At 47.6% G+C, this 24,464-nt stretch overlaps 1 long non-coding RNA gene across 2 annotated transcripts in view; it reads left to right on the plus strand.

The window, feature by feature from the left end:
* The window catches only part of LOC144169057 (uncharacterized), a 39,295-nt gene that overhangs the window by 2,567 nt on the left and 12,264 nt on the right, over positions 1-24,464 (plus strand). For both annotated transcript variants that reach the window (XR_013322351.1, XR_013322352.1), the window contains exons 5-6: positions 16,788-16,946; positions 22,094-22,367. This is a non-coding gene — a long non-coding RNA (uncharacterized LOC144169057). The remainder of the gene's footprint in view (positions 1-16,787; positions 16,947-22,093; positions 22,368-24,464) is intronic.

The following is a 24,464-nucleotide window of genomic DNA, read 5'->3' on the forward strand; positions in this document are numbered from 1 at the left end:
CATAAGACAGGTACGAGAAACATAGCATATTATCAGTTCACATAATTAAATGGTACGATTGACATGTGGAGGGGGCAAACAAATTTGTTTGCTGGCTTTGCACCATAAAAATGCACATACTAATTAAACAGAACAGTGCACTATACCCTTATTTAATGGTGTTTGTGCTACAAATGACAAGATTATGTACAAAATATAGACAATGTGTGCTTCACTCTGCCATAACAAACATTTTTTACTCTACAAAGAAAACTTACCTTATCTTTTATTAGAAGGGGTATAGTGTCCCGTATTTTGATGAGACTATATAAATTGCCGTATATTGTGCACCATGCACATTGTTAGTTGGGGAAGACACAAATCACCCGGTGAGCAGCTTACAAAGGTGCGGAGCAGGCTTCAAACAGGAAATGGATGACCTTACTGATAATATTGAATTCGGTAGAGGTATGAAGGCAGAATTTGAAAGTTGTTGAAATTGTCTGCGCACCCCCGTCATGTTTCATCAAAAGTTTGCAAACTTTTTTGTTGAAGCAATAGCATGCCGTTCTGTCTACTGGAACTTGTCAAATTTGCGCTGGTGTTTGCTTTCTGTACATGCCTTTTTTTTCTTCTCTCTGTGTTACTTCCTTTTTTTTTTTGATATACTGTATCTTTATGTCACATCTGTAGTCGCACCTTTTTATTCCAAATTACTGCTAAAAAAATCGCAACCTCTCAGTTTCACAACTGTATTTGTATTCCTATTTGCTTCCCCCTCCCCCCTACACTAATGCCTTTGAGGGCGATGTAGGTATGTGTATAAATACATAAATAAATAAACAGTGGGTTATTGGCATAATGACGGTTAGAATAACTTGCAATTCTTAGTACTGGATTTTTCGATCACTTTATAGCAATGCAGGCAGGTTTCTCCTCAAGATTTAATACATACACTGGAAAATGGAATGCTGCATGAAATGAAAGTACAAAATTTGAAGTGTGGGTATGTCAGATTGCTCACAAGTGCTCACAAGCTTGATGCAGGGCGATGAAATGCAGCTTAGAAAGACACCAAACTGAGCGAGTTGGTCTTCTTCTACTGCGCAAGACACATACACTTTAGAAGAGAGAAAGGATGGCACGAGAGCTTATTTTGTCCTTTTCCTCTTCCAAAGTGTGTGTGTTTTGTGCAGTTTTTCACTATGGCATGCAGAGGAGAGTATTGAGCTCACTGCATCATGAATCTGGTCTTTGCCAGCCCAGTCAAAAAAGACCATTGGGTTTTCTAATGGGACTCAATTGTACCTAGTCTGATTGCGTTTTCGATCCCAATTGGACCGCAAAACGTCCCTTTGGTCTGCCAAAACCAATGAGGTCCCATTGGACCCCATAGGACCATTGAGGTCCCATTCAGATGATTACCCCCAAATGCACCCAACAGGAGTGAGACAGCTGCACATATTGCACAGTTTTGATACAAATTCATTTTCCTGCACCAGGCTGCTCTGAATGCTTGAAAATTTGGACAATTGCGCCAAGCTGCTCCAAAACGGTCCGAGAGCCAAGGATTTTAATGCTCCTGAGAGTTTCAGTGGGGCAAATGCTTCCTGACGGCATACTTTTCCAGCACCTCCAAGGTGATGCTGTTTGTAAAGGTTTAATTGATTGATCATTCAATAAAAAACCCGCACAAAATTGGCCCGAGGTAATGTTTTCGAAAGTCGCAATGTCGGGTTGCAAATGTTATATGATGCGAGTTTTTAAAGTTTTTCCATTGAAAACCATTGCAAGGTCCTGTAGAAAAAAATACTGCTGTGTACTGAGGCGGCAAACTACTTGTGCAAGTTGATGAAAAAACGTAATTTTTCGGAGCACCGTATCTCCGGAACGACATTACTGGGCACCGCCATCTTGGTGTGATGAAGATTGCAAAACATGGCCGCCGGGCAGAGCAGTTGCTCATGGTTCAGGTAGAGTGCTTTTCGCTGACTTCTACCGTGGTTTTGCTTATGGGAGTGGCTGGCTTTTCATTTAGTTGGATCTGTTGCGGGGAGTTGCGCGACTCGAAAGACGGGAGTTCATGAAAAACAACGTGGTGCCCGCGAATTCGCTGTGTTTCGGCCTTGAATGTGAGGCGCGGTGCGCTCTTAAAGAGAAATTTCGAACTCATTGCAGTGTTATAAAACGCCGAGTTATTGCTGCCTTTGACAGCAAGCTTGCGAGTGGCGGCAATGGGACGATCGACACTGCAGAAGCGGTGGCGCAGGCTACATCGCCGCAAAATGTTCGAGCAGTGTCCGATAGCGGGACGGGCTATTATCGCACCCTAGTAATAATGGTTCTTCTATCAGAAATTTAGTGCCAAAAGGGAGGTACGTGGCTAAACATACCAACGTTACTCAAATTACGATCGTAGTGAACGTGCACCTTGGGGATTGAAATGGGAGGGCTGGTGGGGTGCGACGACTGTTACCTCGTTTTGTGCAACTTTTGCTGTGGCTCTACACTTGTACGTAAAGCCAAGTCTGGGATTACAAAAATAATAATGTCGGTATTCACATAATAATAAAAGTGCCTTACGATTGCTTAGTTTTACAATTCGATATTTTCAACGGAACTCCACGCTCTCTATGCATAGAGGCTAATAATTGAAAAAATGCTTTGTATAAAGGTAATGCAGTTCGCGCCGCGTGATACTCTGGAAGAAAAAACCTTATTGAAAGGTTGTTTCAGCGTTAATATGTACATTAAAAACGTAAGGAAAAGTGCACTTTTCCCCCGAGTTGCCGAAACTTTGATTTTTAAGGCTCTAAGGTGATATTATAAATGTCGATCATCTGCTCCAAATCAAAGTTCTTCTGCTTCAAAATCAAGATTTTGCTGCTTCAGAAACTGCTCCCAAATCTGACTCAGCTGTCTTACCCCTGACCCAAGCTTGCTTTGAAACAGAGCTAAGTGGAATACTGCACAAAATTCGACAACATAATATGATTGTGCCTGTTTATTTCTGCTTATTCACAAGAGAAAAGCACCTGGGTGATGTTGCTCATCTTGCCACCTCCATCCGTAGGATTGCCAGTCGGTTTGGTCCTGCATGATAAAAAAGGGACACTATGAACACGTATCACCTGTTCACAGAGAAAAATTGTCCCTCATCAGAAACTGACATGATGCAACTAGCGCACTAAACCAAGCAAGAACTCTAAGACGTTGACAAACATACATCTTCGCCAAGTTTTAACGTAGGTAATCTTTTCGCTGACGTATCAGTTAAAATCTTTCATCTCAGTGGGCCAGAACAGTTCATTCAGGGCTTTCTGCAATCTGCAAACGAAAAAAATTACACCATCTTCCCGTGGGGAACCATGAGGAGGATGCGAAGCATCATGGGGGTTCTGTGTAGGTTCCATTGTGTTGCCGTTATGTTGTTTCATTTATCGGAGCACGAATGGGAACGTAGTGTGAACCTCCATGTAGAGACAGCGAAGAGACCGACACCGGCGTTACCGCGTGGCGCTTCCCGCCACAGCTTTCCCATGGCAAATTCAACATCCTCCTCTAAAGTTTTCAGTTCGTCGTTTCCGTTGACGTTCAGCTTCGCGTGCCTTCGTTGTATCAGTAGCGTCTTGGCGTAGTTTGAATGAGTGAAGGACATAAGGCGCGTTCGTAGCACATGCTCTCGTCTCGGTTTGTAGCGCAGTGGGAAGAGCGCCACGTACCTCCCATTGCGGCAAGAGAGTCGTGGGATCGAAACCGGGTGCCGCCTAACTATTTCTTTTTATAGTGGACTGCGCTGACGTCAGGCCAAACACTGAAGAGACGCGCATGCGCAGTAGAGTGCGGACGGCGGACAACAACGACAACAAGGGAGGGAGGGACACAGTCCCGAGCATGAGATGCTTTGCATCTAAAAAAAAGTTAAAAAGTCACTAGTTAATTGCCCGATAATTAATTTCTTGTGATGAATGGTTGTTTCCTGTTTAAAGGAGTAACAATGTATCACACCGATGCTTGGTTATCTCTCCATGCATAAACAGTGAATTTCAGATCTCAAGTATGCGCAGTAAATTACCTCTCAGCTAGCACACCTAACTTCCGTGGCGTCAAGGGATCCTTTTTCGGGTGGTCTGGGATCACAATGTTTTCCTGCAAATGAAAAGTAACGAAAGCCCATAGCAGAAATTCATGCTATGGATTATAGTTATAAAAGTGAGCCAAATAACATTTCAAAAAGATTGAGCCCTCAGTGTTACAGTTATAGCAAGAAGTGCAACAGCAAATCAAGGGATATAGTTGCAGCGAGGGGTAAAGCAGCAAATACCTTCCCGGATTTTCACAAGTAGGTTTTTGCGAAAATGATCTTTTTGTTGTTCTTAGACATGGGCCCATGTCTCTGCTGACATTAAAGGGACCCTGCAACACTCTTTGAGCAGTGCAAGTAAACCTGTGCGACATTTAGATAACACTCCCAGGAATACCTGAGCCAAATATTACACGTGTATGTGAAGCGGTAACCGCGCAAATCGCAGTGAAAGACGCGGAAAAACCAACCGCGCTCCTTTCTATTTTCCTCATTATGCAGCTCTGGCATGGCCTAAGGGACGTCACTCGGGCCGTGCTGTTGACGTGAGAGTTTAAAGGATCAAAATGACAAAAAAGATCTTTTCCCTTCGTGTTTCCGGTGCAATCCGCTGCCGTCGGTGGCGCTGTGCACTAAACTCATCTAGGCCCGCAACCTCTGGCAACCTCTGCCAAAATGGCGCACAGCGAGTCTGCGCGAGCGCTTGCGAGCGTAGAGTCGCCCTGTTTCGAAAAAACGGAGTTCCGTCGACGGCGCGCACTGTGGCTGCGAACGTTCCCGCGAGTGTCCCGCGAGTGCGCTTGCAATGAGCAGTGAAAAGGATGTCCGTCGTTCTGTCGCACTACCGCATTTCGTCGTCGGCCTGGTGGTGTGGCTCCGGGGGACCGCCGCCGGCTCTTTTCCTGACTTTGCGGCGAGGAGTGTCCACATACGGGTCGAAACCCATGTCTGCGCTCGCCGCTTCGAGCCGCGCTCGCAGAGCTGGGTCCACTGCACTACGAAACGCACGGTAGCGAAAGCAGGTATCCGAAAACACAACAGTCGGATAACCCACATGAAGGCAACTATGCCTGAATTGCCGCACCGCTCCTTCCGCACCGGAAACGAGCGACTCCGCGTTGCGGAGATAAATAGAAAACCTGCCGGCCCATGACATATCGAAGGCTCCCAAAGAGAACGTCACGAGGCTCCCCCTTCTCCGGGAGAGAGCATGCAGCCTTGGCCGCGTAGTCCATGCTGAGTTGAGAGGGAACGATTATGCGCGATTTTTCATCACGCGTATCTACGGTGATACTGAACGGATTTTAATAATTCTTGGGGGAGGAGATTCCTGCGACAATAGACTTTATCCTAACATGCATTCCAATAGCCACGTTCGCCTACAACACGGCAGTTCAGGAGACCACAGCAATTACTCCTTTCCAATTAGTTTACAGCCGCACTGTTACTACTACCTTAGATTCCATGCTACCGGTTCATGAAGATGAAGAGAACATCGACATTGATAACTTCGTGCAAAAAGCGGAGGAAGCACGCCAGCTAGCACGCCAGCGGATCCAACGTCAGCAGTGCGCCGACGCAGCTCGCTACAATCAGCACAGGCGGTTGGTGTTTTACGAGCCTGGAGACGCTGTCTGGGTTTGGACACCAGTGCGCGCGCGCGGACGTTCAGAAAAACTACTGCGTCGGTACTTTGGCCCATATAAGGTCGTGCGCCGCCTAAGTGACGTCAATTACGAAGTTATACCGGACAGTAGCGCTTCTTCCTCGCGACGCAGGACAACTTCCGAGGTTGTACACGTCGTGCGAATGAAGCCTTACTATGACAGAAACTGACTTCACCCTCATCAACAAGAGCGAGAAATTTTGGCTGACGCCAAAACTGTCGTGTTACCAGTTTGACGGCAACCCGCTGCGCCATCTCGTTTTGCTATGATCGTCTACAGCCACAACCTAGCATCGAGACGATGCTATCTTAGAAGAGGGGGCAATGCCACGGCCTATCGATTCAGCGACAGCCTAGAAAGGAGCTCTACACTGAAGACTATCAATGCCGCCAATCCCACCACAGCACGAAACCAGATGCGCGTGTTCTGGCGCATGGATGTGAAAGAAGACGAAACTCGTTTTGTGTGTCCCGCTCGGTACTGGCATCGCCATTAGCTCTGTGATTTAAGCCTAATTCTGGCATTAAACTAATTGCTTACGAGTAGCGAACCCCTACATAACGCTACAATATAATGAAAAAAAAAATTGTCGAAGTTATGTGAAAGCTCGTTGATCTGAAGTTCAATAACTCAAATTCATGGGTAATTCGAACTGCACGATTCGGTACTGCCAACCTTCATGGAAGTGTATGCACAAAATAGCCCGTGAAATCGAACGTATGTAGCACCTAGGATAATTCGAACTATGTGCCACTGCACCGGTGGCTTGGCACTGGGCACACGGCCAGAGAAGTGCACCCACTGCGTGCATACTAGGTGGTATCGCCCGGGGAACAGAGCACTAAAAATAGGGAGAACGTAGCATTGTACGGAAATTATCCACCGCAAAGATACCAGCCACCTGCGCTTGAAAGGGCTCACCAGCCCCATAGCGGACACTTTGGAAGATGTCTCCTTTGCAGACTATGCCGATGGGCACGCGATTGCAGTGGTGTGTGGTGCGCTGACATACAGGCCACCATTTCTCAGGTCATAAGCGCTGAACCTGCAGCTGCCAGGGACGAGGAGGAGGCAGAGGACGAAGCACCGGTGGGGTGGCCCTCCGATGCGAAGTCGGGGCCAGACTGAATGCCACTGTGTCTTGTTCAGAGTTGAAGAAAGCACACGGAAGGCCTTCCACCACATTCACTTGTTAGGGCAAAAAGTGCTGGCTGTCGCCTTTAATGACAGAAAGCACACTGCAATCAGAGACTTTTTCAAGCGTCGAATTGTTCGTATCCCTACTAATCCCCAGTCACAGTGTAATGTTGTTATTCTTAACTTCCGTTAGTTTGAACTTTCATTAATTGGTGCTGAGACGACCTCCATTAGGGGCTAGGATTAACGAGCTTGGACTGCACTTGGTCTTCTGCTTGTAGATACTGTGGTGGAGATGCACTGTTATTCATAATGACTGTGGGATGATGGTCATGATGATTTTATGACAAAATCAGGGGTAATATTGCAAAAGCCATAGTGGCATGATTTTTTATGGGTGCTTAATTCGCAGTTTGCGCTGCTTTCTATTAATCTAGAAAGATAGCAGATGGTAGGTGGCATTTCTGTAGCATCGTATTGTTTGTCTCAGTGAGTGATAGGACTGCAGTAAGTATGATGTGATGTCTGCATTGCGGAGTGGACTGAGTGTCAAGATTTACCCGCCGCGGTGGCTCAGTGGCTTAGGCGTTGCGCTGCTGAGCACGAGGTCGCGGGTTCGATTCCCGGCCGCGGCGGCCGCTTTTCTGATGGAGGTGAAAAGCAAAAACGCCCGTGTGTACGAGATTTCGGCGCACATTAAAGATCCCCAGGTGGTCGAAATTAATCCGGAGCCCTCCACTACGGCGCGCCTCATCGCCTGATTTGCGTTGGCGCGTTAAACCCTACAATCACTCAGTGTCAAGATTTGGGCATACATAATAGATGCCTTGGTGGTCATTATTAATCCATAGCCCTTTAATATGGCCGGTCCCTTACATAAAATAAGGGCTATGAGGTCACTGAGAAAGACCATTCATATATAAGATGAGGGAGCTATGCCTCGGCTATGAGACCTTGGGCCTCATGATGTAGGTGTTGCTTTGGCATGTAAAACCCGCAATATTAAAAGTTGTTTTCGTGCATAGAGTTATCGCAGCATTTGCAAGAGCTCTTCCGAAAAAGTATTGTTAGAAAGGTCACTAAGAAAAAAAATGCGGTCAGGTTTGCAACCTGTAAACATAGTATCTGGATTGAGAGGTCTGTTTGGCTTGGTTTTACAAAGTACGTGCACACAGCGTTTCATAAAAATTCATCTACTAAATGATTCGGTTCAGCCTGTCGCTTGTGCTGAAGCGCACACAGACGGCTCTGCCAGCGTGCCATCCATGGCATGACAGAGTGACCAAGCAGCAGACGTTAAACCCTCACCTACTGACGTGGCACCACGCTGGAGAGGCTCCCAGAGAGCGGAACTGTGCCGCCTCTCCTCAATGGATCACGTGGCCGGGATGTTACACCTGCAGCACTTGCGTCCCAGCGGCTCAGAGGTCATTGTGACACGATGAATGACCTTGCGAGACATGGCATAGTAGAGCTTCCGCTCTAAAATTGGCGTGACATTTATAAAGTTGCATTGATCACCATCATTATACCTTGGCATGACTCTCAGTTTTTAAACATGACAGATATGTTGATTTATTAACAGAGTGATTTACATGGTGGCCTCATAGCGACCCAAAGGGCCGAAATTGCCTGTATGTTTTTCCACTGTAATGGGCTATACAGAAGCTGATAAGAGAAGCTGCGATAAGCTTGTATGACATGCAGATGCATGCGTTTGCTGTGAAATATATGTGAATGGGTCTGCTGCGATTTCTTTGTTAGATCACAATTTTTAATAACGGCCTCTTAGCGACCCAAGGGGCCGAAATTGCCTTTAAGTTTTTCCACTGTAATGGGCTATACAGAAGCTGATAAGAGAAGCTGCGATAAGCTTGTATGACATGCAGATGCATGCGTTTGCTGTGAAATATATGTGAATGGGTCTGCTGCGATTTCTTTGTTATATCACAATTTTTAAAAATCATTCTTAGCTTGTATTTTGTGTGTTTCTGTTTACATCATGTGCCTCCTGTGTGGAGAGAAATTTGTTCTGCATTGCTATAATCTAAGGAATACATATGCATATTCTTTGTTACATCTTTGTTTGGGATGGCAGAAGTCATTATATGTATAATAGCTGAAGGGTAGCTTTGTTCATGAAAGGACAGAGGGGCGTACTCAAGAGATATGTTGACACATTCTGACTGGCTTTTGAGATCTCACAAGCTACGGCATACATGAGCATTGAGAATTCCACACTGTTGTCATGGTAAATGCCAAAGTGAATTGACATATACTGCTGTTACATAGTTTTGTTGTTCATGTGGTGACAAAGGATGAAGTTTGCATACCGCTCTCGGTAAATAGCTACGTGGGATGAAAATTGGTGGTGGTGGTTTGAACTTGAGTTGTTGTAAGCTCCAGCAGCTATGCCTAATGGGCAGTTAATTAATGTGAGCATTATCAGTTAGTGTGGCGGATAAGGTTGCTAGTAAGGTTAGGTCAGCAAATAGGTTTTGAATTTTAAGTGACCATCAAAGTACTTGATGCACTATTAGTGTTACTGCACGTCTCCTACCATCACAATGGGTTCTTTATAGTCTTGTGCTGGTGCCCAAAAAGTGGCATGAAACTTATTACATAGGGAATTAAGACGAAAACTAGCCTGCTCGTGTGACTGGCATAGTTCCAATTAAGAAAAAGTACTACCATCAATGCCAAAACAGTAGAATACACATGTTCACAGTTATACCGTGTAGTCCATTTATAACGTAAACGCTTATTGGCGGTGAGCGCGAACACAGGCGGCGCTGCGAAGCGCGCCTCCGTGACGTCAGCTTAGGGATTCTCACATTTGTCGTCTGCTTCACTCAGGATCGCTCTCCCTGCTGTTTCTTTGTGCTCGGTCAATGCCTGATGATTGTCCGCACCAGAATTGGCGTGTGGGTAACTTTTTATCATAATTAGGCTTAAAATCGCATACACTAGCTCATGGTGTCAATTAAAGTATAGTTTTGGATACCGCTACGGGAGAAACATTGCCGGCGCCACCCCATTCCTTGCGAAGCCAGTCCTGTGCGGAGCGCGAAGAGTCGGAGCTAGGCGTCAGATTCTCATGTAAGCATTCGAACAAAAGGAACAGTCAGCTGCTAATAACCGACAACAGCGAAAATGGAAGACCAAAACAAATTCTAGGCCTTCAGGGCTGTCGGCTTTGGCAGAAGGCATCACGAGTCCCGGTACCATATGTAAGGTAAAACAGTTCTTGCAACCTTGCCGAACGCTCAAACGCGTTTTGTCACATCACTTTAGGTTGTCAAGGCATGAAAGTTTGCCGACATCAGGGGTGAGGCAGCTGCGCATATTGCGCCTTTTTGATACAATTCCATTTTCCTGCGCCAAGCTGCTCCAAAAGCACAAAAATGGCAAAAATTGCGCCAAACTGCTCCAGAAGAGCCTCAACGGCACGGATTTTGATGCTCATGTCAGTTTCGGCGCGGACGAAAGCCTCCAGCATCCCGGTCACCGCTTTTATCGTCGGTCAATCGCAAACACAGAAATGGCACAAATAGAAAGACTGAAACGAAGCAAGCGATAGCTTCTAAAACTCGATTCGCTTTCCGTCCGGGTTTGCTGAAACGGCCTTCTCAATTAGGCATTGCTGTGGCAACAAACATGGCCGCCGCCTGACCTGGCTGCTACCAACGCGCTCAGTGCGCATCGCCGATATTTTCCCTGGTTTATGTTACGCTATCAGCTCGGTTCCAGTCTATTCATTCTATCTGTTGTGGCTCTGAACAGTGACGTTAACGCGAGGATATGGTTTGAGATTGGTGCCAGATTACGGGAAGTTGCGGGGCTCGAAAAAAAGTTCATTGAAATGTGGGGCCTACGACTTCGGCGTGGTTTGTCCTTGAGTGCGAAACGCGGTGCGTGCGTCTATAATCGGGTTCGTGAAGTGAACTTTTTGGCTCGTTGTAGTGTTATAAAATGCTGAGGTGTTGCGGTGCTTCGAAGCGCGATCGCGAGCCTCAGGGATGGAACGGTCGACACGAAAGTTGCGGGCTTTGCTGCGGCGCCGCGACCTGTTCAGGCAGCGCCCAATAGCTGCAGGACTGCATGTTTGCCACAGCACGCGACTAATAAAGCCCCAACCACATGGAGCGACTTTGCAAGCGACTTCGGGAGCGACGCGACTAGCGACGAACTACTTTTCGCCGCGGACCAAGTCGCTTATCGAATCGCTCGGTTCTGGGTGTCGCCAGAAACAGTCTCTCGCCTCCCGATGTATGCGAAGTGAAATTTAATGCCAAAATCTCGGTGGTTAAACAGTAACGCTACTCAAATGACCATGGGGTGAACGTGCGCCCCGGGGACTGAAATGGGTAGGCTGGTTGGGCTATGCGATTGTTAGCTCGAAGTTCCTCAGCTGTTGCTGTGACTGCACTTGTTCGTAAAACGCAGCCTGAAATTACAAAAATAATAATTTTACCAATGAAACGGTAAAAAAAAACTCCCCCCACCTCCCCGAAGGGGATCGTGTGTAAATGCGAATGCATTGGGTGCACCGATGAGTGCGCTGCGGCAAGCAGTAACGGAGAGAGGCGTGCGCTCCACTGCATTTATATACATTTTCCAAGCGCAGCGAGCGGAGAGAGGGTACGCGGAGAGGAGAGAGAGACCCGCGCAACACGCCCGCTCCGCGCGCGAGCTCTCTCTCCCGCCGAGCTCCGCGATGCGAGCGTCCTCACATGCCCGAGCGCGCTCCTCCTCTCCACTCACTCTCCGCTACTCCGCCCGAGCTCCGCGATGCGAGCGCCCTCACACGCCCGAGCGCGCTCCTCCTCTCCCCTTGCCCTCCGCTACTCCCGCCCGAGCTACCACCTGCTCCGGTTGCTAGGCATGCCACAGCTGTTGCTAGGGGCGAGGAGGAGCGCGGAGAGATAATACCTGCGGGCGCACGCCGACGGAGCACGACAACCCCCGACTAAGAAATGCATTCGCATTTACGACGCCGACGAAGGCAGAACTACGAGGCGTGCGCTCGTTACGACGACGACGAAGGCAGAACTACGAGGCGTGCGCTCGCGCTGGAGGAATGCAGGCGCACGCCGGCCAACGGAGCAAGACAACCCCCGGCTAATAAATGCATTCGCATTTAAAAAACACGCCACAATTGCAGAGCCCTTAAATTTGATAATGTTAGCGGCAGTTTTGTTGTCTGTGTTGTGTACAGCATCAACGCAATATCACGTTAGGAAGAAGGTAGTGCAGTTAGAACTTTGTGATACTTTTAAAAAATTCTTTCACGTAAGGAAGAAGGTAGTGCAGTTAGAACTTTGTGATACTTTTAAAAAATTCTTTCACGTAAGGCTGTTTCAGTGTTCTGTGTATTCAAAACTGATTGGAATGTCTACTTGACCCTTCAAATTGCTGAAACAGGGGTGATCCAGCTGCGCCACTTGCGCCATTTTGCTACAATTGTGCTCTCCTGTGCCCAGTGGTGTTTTACTTGCGCCAAATGCTCCGAACCGCTTGAACCCGGTCTTTCGGCCGAGAGTTGTCCCCTCAAACCAGCTGAAGCGAGAGACGATCATTCTGCCGCTAACCAGCACGATGGTTCCTAGGTTGGCAACTTGGAGGAAGCGGTGCGCTCGATTATTCGGTTGCCCCAGTCGAGCTCTGCTCATGGTGCAGCCACAGTGCAGCAATAGTGCAGCCACGGTGCCGCTTCGGAGCAGAGATGGTGATTCGGCATACACTCCGGTGGCGTGGACCGCAACGGAATGGTGCCATAGAGTTTCATACTAATATATAGTATGAAACTCCATGGGTTTCCCGCTCTGCTGCAACTAGCGATTGACGTTCGGCCACTCGTGACAAGATGCTCAAACGAGAGTCTGTACTTTTCTGCGCTCGCGGCGAATCGTTTTATTACTGTGCTGCCTTATATTTAGGGCTACTGCAGTGGAGTAGCGCTAGCCAAAACTGCATCAGCGTACGTTTAAACAACGTGCCATTTGGGATTTTCGCAGCGGGTTTCTCTTTGTTTCTGTTTTTTGTTCTTTTTTTCTTTTTTCTTTTTCATTCCGCGTGACGGTATTGAAAATAAAGCCCCTTCATATTGCTCTTATCCACCGCCTGAGTGGCCGGGAATGTGGTGCTGATGTCGGCAACGAAAAGCGGCTCAGGTGGAATTTGGAAGAAAAGGGGATCTCATGCCGTGCTTTGCTGAAAAGGGCTGAAAACATTATTTCATCAGGGCAGGCTTTATTAGCAGAAGGCAACTCTGCCTTTAGCCACACCCTCTCCGAGCTGAATGAACTTAATAAGAAGGCAAGCAAGAAGCAATAGTATGGTGTGATGTGTGTGAAGTGCAATATTTTCTGTCTAAATATTGTCGAGCCGGACCCTCCGAGCTGGATGAACTGAAAGAAACGGCAAGAAGCAACAAACCAGTGCAATATGTTTGAGATAGTGAACTAATTGTGTTGTAAATAAAATGGGCCCCCTTTTGGTATCAGTAAGTTTTTGTAATGATTACTTGGTGTTTTTTTTTAAGTTAAAGAAATGCTTGTCATCTGCTTCACTTGCAGCGGTGTCTAAAGGCTGTGGGGGCACACATTTTTAGTGCTTTAGTTACCAGCTTCAGAGTCTACAACTGTGGGGAAGTAATTAGCGTTGCCTGAATGGTTGCCAGCCTTCTTTATCTCCAGATAAATGAAGCTGCAACATAAGTTTTGTGCTGCTCCCAAGCTGCTCCAAAATCAAGCTCTGATACAATAGTGCTCCAAAATAACATTTTTCAGCTCCAAAAATTGCTCCAATAGTTCGAATGGCTGGATCACCCCTGCTGAAATTATGTTTTTTAAGCTCACAAGACGATGTATTAAATGTCCTTAACTGCTCCAAATCAAGATTCTTCTGCTCCAAAATCGAAATTTCGCTGCTCCGAAAACTGCTCCCAAATGTCTTTGGGCTGTCTCACCCCTGCGACATGCACTATAGACTGCAAAAACTGTAGGTTGAGTTCCAAATAACCCAGTGTGTATATACGCGCGTGCTGATTCTATACCAGGCATCTAACCAGTATGGAGGTTTATTGAGCAAAACGAGTCACGTCTTCGTTAAATTTATAGTAACACATATGTTTGTTAAGATCTGGAGGGATATTTCGGAACATTTTGCACTGCCATATCTTCCCGATATTCGGATATGCGTTATAGGAAAACTGCACTCAAGAGGAGGAGTAAGGGGAGGAGGAGAAAATGTTTAACAATTAAATCGATCTGGTTAGTGGGCCGGGTCCTCAGTCCAGGACAAGAGAGTAAAAGTAATTTTCTTCAAATCATATAACGCCATCCCGAGTAGAATAGGATTTGTTCTTCACGCCTGGAAGGGTTGAAAAGCAATAAAGAGCTACTTGGAATTCCTCTTCGGTTTCGAGTCTTGTAATATATGCAAGTATACTATTTATTACTTTAGTTAGCGAGTATATCAAGCCTTCAACACCGTAATCATGTCATCATTGTTCGAGTTGAGAGTCAGTTCTTTATGATAACGATATAATTATGATAGAAATTCGGAGCACAAAAGCCGCCTTCGAGTACTGTGGACCACGTTGTTTAGGGCGCGATCGCGGTGGCGTAGCACAAACCTTCTCATTGTATTTGCATGTGAATAAACAAAGCACGCTGCGGATATGCACCTTCTTGCATGCAGCCGTAATGAAAGCCAATTTGTGAAGAAGGGAATGTATGCCATACAAAATGAAGGAAATATCCACACGACCTTTGTGAGGCTCCCAAACATCCCGAAACCTCCTAATAAGAAGTTGGTGACGGCGCAGAAAAATTAATGCGTTGGGCAGAAAAAAAAAGCAAGAAACATTAATCCGATACAAGACAACAACAAAAGAAACAGAAGAAAGCCGCTTTATTTCCTGCTGTGCGATGAGCGTGTAGAGGCCGCTGCTTGGTATGTAGTATTAGACTGTTGAGTCTTCATAGGAGCATCTCAAAAATACTGCAGGGAAGCCTACGCATTTTGAATACTTATCGAGAAGCTCTGATCCCTGATCCTCGCGAATAAGCAAGAAAGGACGAGTTACACACGATCTTCTGACCGATACTCTGAAGAAAGTTGTTCTGTATCTCTTCGTGTGTTGCAAACTTGTGGGGGATACAGCTTCAAATTATTCAGATGCGTCAGAAGCTGGCAAAATAACTGAGTCGCTAGAAATACGCTTTTTAACGCACTACAGCAACGAAGCGGGCGATTTCTAGCTAAGGCACTGTTGCCCCTCACAAGCGGAGTGTAGCAGACGACAGCGGCGCGAATCCCTAAGCCGACGTCAGAGCCAGGGGGCGCCACTCAAAGATCTCACCGCCAATAGTGCGGGACCGGATATAACGCGGGTTTGTGTGACTACCGGCCTGCCTCTCATAGAACTCAATGCATACACATACTGATTAAAATGCGGTTGGCCGAACCACAATACCGTTTATAGTGTGGTTTTTCCGCGGGTCTGCTGTGAGACTGGCGCAGCAGGGCATTGTTTCAGGGTAGCAAAAGAAAAAAGAAAGGATGAAATCGGCCATCTGACGCAGCGAGCACCCCTTCCTCTCCGAGCACCGCGGGGGCCACCTGCCACGCGACTCCCGCGCCGTCCGGCGCTATTTATAACCCACCTGCCCTGCACCTCGCGTGCACAAGATAAAGCTGATGTAGTCGAGCAGATTGAGAGGGGAGAGGGCGATAGTGTGAAAGTGCCACGGCCAAGCGAAACGGATGACAGTACAAGGTGGCGATGGAAAGAATGGCGGCAAAAAAGAAGCGGAGCTGCAACGCGGCTTTGAAAGACACTTATAAGCAGAGAGCAGAGGGCCGGGCAGAGAGAGAGCATTCTGAAAGGAAGAAACTTGGATTGAGGGGGCAAGAAAAAGCGGGTGTTCTGCCATCGCCATAAGGTTAAGTTGTATATGTTTTCGCGTCCGTTAGCTTCATAGGCGCTTCAAAGTCGCGGTTCGCCGGTGGGGCCATTCTGCTGCCGCGTGGGGCCATCGGAGGTTAACTCCCACTTGCGATTACCCGCCTGCTTGCTTGCGTCTGCTCAGCTAGTGGTCGGGCCCACCTGCACCTGCGCATCAAGCAGCATCAGACGGGGGTAAGAATTAAGGAGGTCAGGAGGGGCGGCAAAGTGGTGTAAAATATGGTAAAAATGCCGGTTTATCCGCGCCAGGGTCTGTCGTATGAAGCGGATCGCATTCACCCGAGCGTCATATCATCGGGGATTTAAATACATTGTTTCTATAGGGAATTTACCCGGACCACGATAATCCGTCGCAAGAAGCGGGTTGTCGTAAGTCCGGGGGACGTAACAACGGGGTTCCACTGTAGTATTAATCATGCCCAGTGATCACCACAGCTCACAGTCTTGATTAATACTGGTCATGATTAATACTACCTTCATCTAGTCTTCTAATAAGTCTGCTAGTTGGAATCTGAGCTTCATTTAATCCAGGAACAGAAGGGCAGGCCTCACATTGTGTGGTCAAATAAGCCAAGTTACCTTTTTTATATTTGTTTCATGTTCCCATAGCCAGTCAGCAATGTGACAACCAGTCTGTAGAGTGTAGGACTCAGCTGTACGCAATGGACATTGGTTGGCTGGAAGATGCAAAATAGGTTGACATGAGTTTTTTCTAGCTTTATACAACCGTAAGATCTTGATTGCCTGTTTCATGAATGGCTCGTGAGCTTTGACCCCTGAAACCCCCATGAATTCCTAGTTCTCCTGTACGACTTGATTTCCGAACCACGATCTTGTGTTTGGGGCTCAAATGATTTCTGGCATACAGGAGTTCATTGTGGGGGAAGGTGTGTTTAGTCTATGCTTCCACGAGTCCTGCCTGTCACAATATTTGATGCTTGTGTAGGTGGAGGAGCGTTGTGCACATCCAGTGAGGGCTGGTCCTCTTCACTACTGCTGGAGGGACTGCTGAAGGGGGGGCATTGCCTCCACGAGACACTCTTAATGATGCACCACAAGCCTTGCTGCCAACGGGAGAGCCTCAAAGCAGGAATGAAAGAGGGCTGTAAGTGCCTCTCAACCGGTAATTCTTTTGTGCCGTGACAAATGCATGACTTGAAAAGCCGTTGTTTCTGCAGGTTTCCCCGCAGGTTTCTGCAGGTTTCCCCAAGATTACCTTGAGTAATCTTGGAGACGGTATTGGCGACACCACGGACCCCGAGCCCCCATACTCATGCTGTAATCTACCGTGGCTAGGAGTTGTAAAGGCCCGTTCACACTTGCGACGAAAGCAAGCGAAAGTCACGAAAGCGACAAAAATTTCTGTCACTTTCGACGCCCGGCATCACTTTCGTCGCGCGACGAGAGCGATCGGTCTCGACCAAATTTTTTCGCCGTCGTCGTTGCATCGTCGCTTTTGAAGCAGAAGCAGGAGGCGAGACTTCCTGACGTCATATCCTGCCAAAGCACCCAGATGCTCTGTCTCCACAAGCGGCGAAACTTCTGTGAAGTCTCGCTCCTCGCGCGATACAATAACAAGAAAAGCAAAAAATCGTCGCCGTCGCTCGATGTCTCGTGCAGGTGTGAACAGCAAGGGTGGCGATCGCGCTCGCTTTCGTCGCAAGTGTGAACAGGCCTTAAGGTGAAGGGCAGAAACCACAAATGGTGGCTGTCAGAGCCCAGGTCAAGCTCCGGCAGATGGGCTCCCTGTCTGTTTACCAGGCAGGGAGCTCCAGTACCTCTCTCGGTATCAAGGTAACCCGCGAAAAAAGTACCCCGGTCCCCTGCTTCTATACTATAGGCACCAGACACTGCAGTTTGCGTGCGACTCCAGCGCCGCCTCTCGCCGCCGCTTAGCAACTCTGTGTCGGTGGATGCCGCGACCGGCCGTTCAGCGCACGTAAAAACACGCGCTGCGTGCGGTTCGACGTTGTGTGGCGGAAGTTTTTTAAGAAACATAGTTATAATTGCAAGTTGCAGGGTCCGAAAGGATCAAAAAGCTGCAGGAAAGAATTAGTGGCAGCGCCGCTACTGCTGTGCGAAGGAAAGTAACAATCGCGAAAGGCAGCCTGCCATCGTTCTGTACAGGTTTTTCGCTCGGGCAGCCGTGGGAGAATACGCGTCGCAAGAAATGATTTTAGTAGTAAGAAAAGTCAAGCAAGTAAGAAAGTCATGACATTTTTTGTCAGTGGAAGGAGAAAACTTATGAGTACGGTTACCGTTTATGCGCAGCGCAGACACGAAGGGCTGTAAAACTAAAACATTTGCTTTCAGTGTTCATACACATCACGTGCTGTGATGAATCGCATGCCGTCATAGTAGTTGCATAACACAAGGTATTACCGCTTCCGCCACTATTGTTTTATCAGCAGTAACCTTTTTTTAGCGACATTCCCGGCACCGAATGGATACCAAAAGGCGGCACAAGAATATGCATTCGCAGCACTTAGCAGTTGATGTCAAAAGCAATGTCAAGACGGTCAATACGCATCCCGCTTACTGCCCTACTCTGTTCCCCGAAGTGTACATAGTTCGGCCACACATTCCAAGCGAGAGCGTGGAAAGCTATCAAAGGCAAGGTTGCATTCACTCGCGCTGACTTCTTTAATGCGTTTTGCGTATTTTGAATGTTGAGGTTATTATTGTTTAAGCAGAGGATGGGGAGGAGAATTCTTTAATGCATTTTGCGTACTCTGAAAGTTGAGGTTATTATTGTTTAGGCAGAGGTTGTGGAGGAGGAGGAAATACTTTTTTGGAGAATTCCGAACGGCCTGAACAAACTGTATCACAATTAGCCGCTAAGACGGCTCTAACATTACTCACAAGATAGAAGCCGAAACTAAACTAATCTTCGTAAAGACAACCGCCGCTCCGCAGCAGATTTCGAACTGTGTGGAACTGGGTTTACTTTGTCAACACCTAATAATGTTTGGAATGCGTTGTTAATTAGTGACAACACCAACTGAGTTGAAGAAGGGCAACCAAAAAAGTAACTGTAGTGTGGCTGCACAAACAGAGGAAACAATAACACAAACACGCTTCTTTCGTGGAGCGCCGTTGTATCCGCTGGCTACTGACCTGAATTGGCGCTGTAAATAACCTTCCCTTGCTGAGAATGGGACTTTGCAACGATGTCTGTCCCGTAAATTTCTGTCACGGCACGCGCGTGGGAACGTACAACCCCTGTAACTTCTCGTGCGCGCGAGGCCGACTGTAGTAGTTCAGCCCCGTAATTGTCCAGAAATCGCACAGAAGCACTTGAGACACGGGGAAACTATTTGCCAGAACAGTTTTCAAGGTCGAGACACCTTTCAAAAACAATTGCAGAATCGCAAAAACAAACCGAAAGGTGCCAAATATATGAACGCGCGGCCGCCGTCTGCCTCTCACCGACCCAAAGTTAGCTCAAGCTTCCGCGGGCGGCGCTGGGTGTACTTATTCGTCGCGCCTTCTGAGCAGTGACCGGTGCCTATAGCATATGGTATTTTCAACCCCCCACCCAAACGTGATCGGTCCCTGAAAAGGGGCCGCACCAAAGTTTTTTTTCCTCCTTTTCTCCTTTGCCTTTGATCTCTCTTCCAAAGCCCGGTAATTTCTCCGCGTCTTTTTCATAATGGAATCCCTGGATAAGTCAAAACCCATCACCTCCCAGTCTGTCTTTCTGATTTACAAGTTTCTCGAAAGCCTTATCGGAAAGTCGTACAAGGCTAAGAAACTCACAACGGGAGAAGTTTTGATTTAAGTAGAAAACAAGCAATCCTCTTACCTCCTCAAGCAAATGTGCATGGTCGATGTTGACATCAAGATCACGCCCCATCCCAGCTTCAATAGCTCATACCTGCCAGGTTTCCCGAATTTTCCGGGAGACTCCCGAATTTTCATGGTTTTGTACGATTGTACGACCGAAACAAAAATCTCCCGAAAATGCACCCGTCTTCGGCTTAATCCTTTTCCCAGTATGGCCACAATGCGCCGGAGGTATACCTGACGCATCGTTATCAGTGAAGTGCTTAAAAAGCGTAGTCACCCATGCGCAGACGATGAACCTGTTCGTCCCATTGTTAGTTTACTGTTTATAGAAACGCAGCGCCGCCGCAACTTTCATTTACGCACGAGCACGGCCATTCTGAAGTGGTGTAGCTTGTTGTTAGTTTAGACGAAACAACAAAACAGTTCAGTTCCTGCTGTTTTGTATTGCGCTTGCAGTATGTACTATTTCCAGGACTTTCTGAAAAGGGCGGCGTTAGCAATGTCAAACAATTAAATGGTGTACCTTGTTGGTAGTTTGGGCGAAGAAACAGTTCATTTCTTGCTATCTTGTAAGTAAATAAAAAAATGTGTGTAAAGTTACTCATTCTGTTGTTGCATTCTGTTGTTGCCCCCCCCCCCCCCCCTTCCCCCTTCCCGGTAAGATCTCCCTAATGCCATCCCGGCAAATCTGGCAGGTATGATAGCTGCCAGGGCGTGATCTCTGATCGGGATCAAATAAATGAGACTAAAGCAGATCTGCTCGAGGGCCTCCGAGATCAGGGCGTGACAGCGTGAGGTGAATCACCGTACACCGAAATGACCAATTAATGCCAACCATGCACATAATCTTGACGTTTGACCGCTCAACACTTCCTGAGTCGGTCAACGCAGGTTTCATGAGATGTCCAATCCGACCCTACATGCCAAACCCACACCGCTAATTTCAAGTGTCAGTGGTTTGGGCACGACACAACCTCTTGCCGTGGTAAACTGACATGCGTAAAATGTGCAGCACGTGATCACTGAACTGACAATTGTCCATCCGAGAGCTTCACCTGTACGAACTGCCAGGGACCGCACGCTGCCTATTTTAGGACTTGTGAAAAGTTCAAACAAGAAAAAGAAATCATCATCTTAAAAGTCAACGACAGCATCACCTTCCCAGAGGCGCGAAGAGGTTCGCCTCTTTCTCTCTGGGGAAGTAAGCCGACGCAGCTCGCCGGCGGGCGGAGCGGCGTCTGGTTTCGGCAGGGACCCAGTACCGAGAGTCAAACTTGGTCCCGCCCCCCCCCCCCCCCCCCCCCCGGGTTGCCTCGGGCAGCCCAACCCGTCACCACAGTGTTCGCTGAGCCAGCAGTGGTTGTGGTGGCAATAGCCACCATTGGGACTGATGCCGCTCCTGCCCCTGCTTCCTCACCCTCCCTGCTTCCACTGGAGCATGCGGACGAGATGGACACGGGGGGTCCAACATCGGCTCCCAGCCAGGCTGCACCGCCTGTGCTACCTGTGGCGCACCCGACACCTTCGGCGGTAGTGGCTCAAAAAACTAAGGGCACCAGAATGGGTGTGAAGTCCTGGGGGCCTGGTCCATCGGGCACCCCTAGGACATCCGAGGATGAGATGGACGTGGGTCTGTTCCTGTCTGCATCGCAGCGGAAGGAACGGGTCTCTGCATCCAAATCTCTAGAGAGGCCGAAAAAGCCACCTCCGAGAGTCCAAGCCCTGAAAGACGATACATAAACAACACACTCCCGTAGCTCCGAATACTTCATAATGAGAAGAGAAAACATAATCCAATGGAACTGCAGAATCCTTCTTAAAAATCTTGACAATGTATACGAAATACTGCATGCTAATCAGCCAAGTGTAATGTGTGTTCAGGAAACACATTTGAATTCCAATCACACAAATTTCTTGAATAGTTACATGGTATTCAGAAAGGACAGTGATGGCTGCACACACTCTTCGGGTGGTGTGGCAATAATCGCCAGGAAATCCTTAGCATGCCACCCTGTCAATTTGGACTTTTTCCTTGAGGCTGTAGCAATCCGCACAATAATATTTAATAAATTGATAACGGTATGCTCCATATACATTCCTCCCGATTTTGCATTTTCGAGCTCGACTTTGAGGCTCTGGTTGACCAGCTGCCTGAACCATACATCCTCACAGGCGACCTTAATGCGCACAACTCTCTTTGGGGCTCCTCCAGAACGGATGCCCAAGGTCGCCTGATAGAGAAGTTTTTAACATACTCGGGAGCATGCCTTTACAACAAGAAACACCCTACATACCATAACTTAGGACACAATACATACTCACATCTTGACGGCTATTGGTTCTGCAATTCTCTTTCCATGTCTTGAGTAGGGTGTGGGCACGGACCCATATGGTAGTGTCCACTTCCCCACTTAACTGACACGCCGCCGCTACACTGTGGTTACAATGCGCTTTCTCGTGCAGGCCCTACTCGTATGGATCTTCACGTCAACGCCGGTGCCCATCGCCGGCCAAAACTTCTCCCTGCGCGAGCCTACCCTCCTTCGAGTTTCACCACCGGACGCAACAGCCAAAGCCCCAACCAACCCGCCGCACCCAACGCTAATCCTGAGCCCCGTCTGGCAGCGGTGAACAACAAGAAGCGACAGAAGACTACTTAATTAAGCAGCCCCCGTCCCGGAGCCAGTCGGGGCACGCCACCGCCACCACTGTGGTTACAATGCGCTTTCTCGTGCAGGTCAGTTACCTACCCAGGGCAGCTTCTTTTCGTTCAAGTGACCACTTTCTGCTTGCGGTGTCGTGTCCCCCTGGTTTTCTGAATAGTTGGTGCATAGTTCTGTGCTCTTCTTTGTGTTCCTTCTGTGCAAACCTTCACATTGTATGCCTCTTGCAACTCTTTTTAAACAGGCCGTCTATTTCCTTAACTTTCTCTCTCAGAGGGAGGGAGGAGGCTTCTGTACTCAATGTCCCCCTTTCAGACACGCACAAGACACCCATCCATAATTTCATTCCACCATGGCATCTTCGTCCTATATCATGCGACCTGTCATTCATGCAACTAGAAAAAAATAGAGTACCGAGGAGTGCGATTCTTCAGCACTTCCTGTTCCTGCAGGACAGGTACAGGTGCGCAGAATTCTTCAGCGACGTGTCGAAACCTGCTTCTACTGTTTCTTGTGCAGCACACGGACCAAATTTTAGCGTTAGTAAAACAGTGAATTTTCATACCAGTACTTACACGGCAGAAGCGTATGGCATCTTACTCGTTTCAAATCACATCATCAAACAAAATTCCCAAGTCCATCGTGTACACAGATTTTAAGTGCGAATGCACTTCTTAAGCGACCCTGAACCTGCGTCCACCGGCGATGTCCGCGCACGTGGAGATGGGCGCGCGCAGCCTGGCCGCTGACATGGCACATACCCACGTGGGGGATTGGCCAGGAATCTCCTCGTCTTCCTTGGCAACGGGGGGAGATAAGCGCGCGCTGCCTGGCCGCTGACATGGCACATACCCACGTGGGGGATTGGCCAAGAATCGGGCGTGAGAAGGGCTAATGCACCTGCTTAAAGGAGTACTGACACGAAATTTCAAAGCTGAGATCCGCTCTAGCAATCAAGTACAACGACAACACAAATAGGTGTCTGTGAATAAATGCATCTTTCTTTCTTTGTAGTTGTGTGTGTGTGTGTGATCTCTCTTTCGCGAACATTACCGAACCGCGCAAATTCAACTCGTGCATTTGCACTTTCACATTCTTCCCCTCGGGGAAATGCGGGGTATTTTTTCTAAGTGTTGTGCAGGCACTGTCATCAGGAAGGTCGTCTGAAAACTATGTGATCAGTGTTCTTTTAAAGGTTATAATGACTGCATATGCTTCAAATTTAGAAATAACTGTATGCTGGGTACCAGAGCACTGTGGGATCCCTGGAAATGAAACCGATGATCAAATGGCTGGTGCTGCTGCTCTCATGACCGCAATTGACATAACAACAGTACCGTACACCGACCTAAAGACACACATCAGACGACATCTTCGTAACACATGGCAACTACACTGGAGTCAACAAACAGACAACAAACTGCACGTGATAAAACCACAATTGGGACGCTACACAATTGACTCACACAACAGATACACTGAAGTCGCCCTGGCTAGGCTGTGGATAGGCCACACACATGTAACGCACTCCCACCTGCTCACCGAACCTTTGTGACCCATGTGTAGCAGGTGTGGAAGGGATTTATCCGTAGTCCACATACTTAATCACATGCAAGGCACTTAACACAACACGACACAAACATTTCCCTGAATTATACAGATGACACATTCCACTGCACCCATCATACTTTTTAGCTGACGAACCAATGTTTTCTAGTCAACGTGTTAAGTTTTTAGCTGAGGTAAAATTCCTGCAGCTTTTGTCATATCACGTGCAATCATCCTGGCCCTATACACCACCCATCTCCATTGCCTTTTGTTTTGCGTCACTTTTACTTCTACTCACAGGTTTTAGTATTTACGGTCTCATCAACCATTAAATAACTTTTTCTCTGGTGGTCTTTGCCCTTGTTGACCTTGCACCATTAAACACCAATCACCATCATCATATGTTTCTGCAGGTTTACAGGATGAAGCCCACCCTTGTTTTCAGAAAACAGCTCTCCTTTGCTCTTTGTTTAAAGGGACACTGAAGTGAATTTGTCAAGCTCCCGTTTTTGCTTGCACTGCGTAGACTGGTTTAAATTACCACACTTTTCATCGTTTATCTGGTTGATAAGTCATTAATTATTTTATAAAGCGGGAAAGAAGAAAAACTACCATGCGCGGTC

The sequence above is a fragment of the Haemaphysalis longicornis genome, unplaced genomic scaffold (assembly GCF_048455015.1).
Source record: "Haemaphysalis longicornis isolate Haplotype H1 unplaced genomic scaffold, Haemaphysalis longicornis Haplotype H1 scaffold_1, whole genome shotgun sequence".
Taxonomy (NCBI): Eukaryota; Metazoa; Arthropoda; class Arachnida; order Ixodida; family Ixodidae; genus Haemaphysalis; species Haemaphysalis longicornis.